The sequence below is a fragment of the Microtus pennsylvanicus genome, chromosome 5 (genome assembly GCF_037038515.1).
Source record: "Microtus pennsylvanicus isolate mMicPen1 chromosome 5, mMicPen1.hap1, whole genome shotgun sequence".
NCBI lineage: Eukaryota > Metazoa > Chordata > Mammalia > Rodentia > Cricetidae > Microtus > Microtus pennsylvanicus.
In genome coordinates, this window is record NC_134583.1 from 124,921,770 (window position 1) to 124,921,972 (window position 203).

The following is a 203-nucleotide window of genomic DNA, read 5'->3' on the forward strand; positions in this document are numbered from 1 at the left end:
AACAGGTAAAAGAGAGGGGATAAGTCGGTCAGGAATCCAGGCAACCTGTTTGCTGATGCCCACTTTCTTTTGGGTCCCTAAGGGCATGAGCCCATGACAAACATGGAAGCAACAGCCTCAGGCGCGGTCACCTGCCCGGACTGCGGTCGGGCGAGCAGCGCAGAGCCAATCGCTGGGAAGGGGCGGGAGGAGAGACCCGGGAA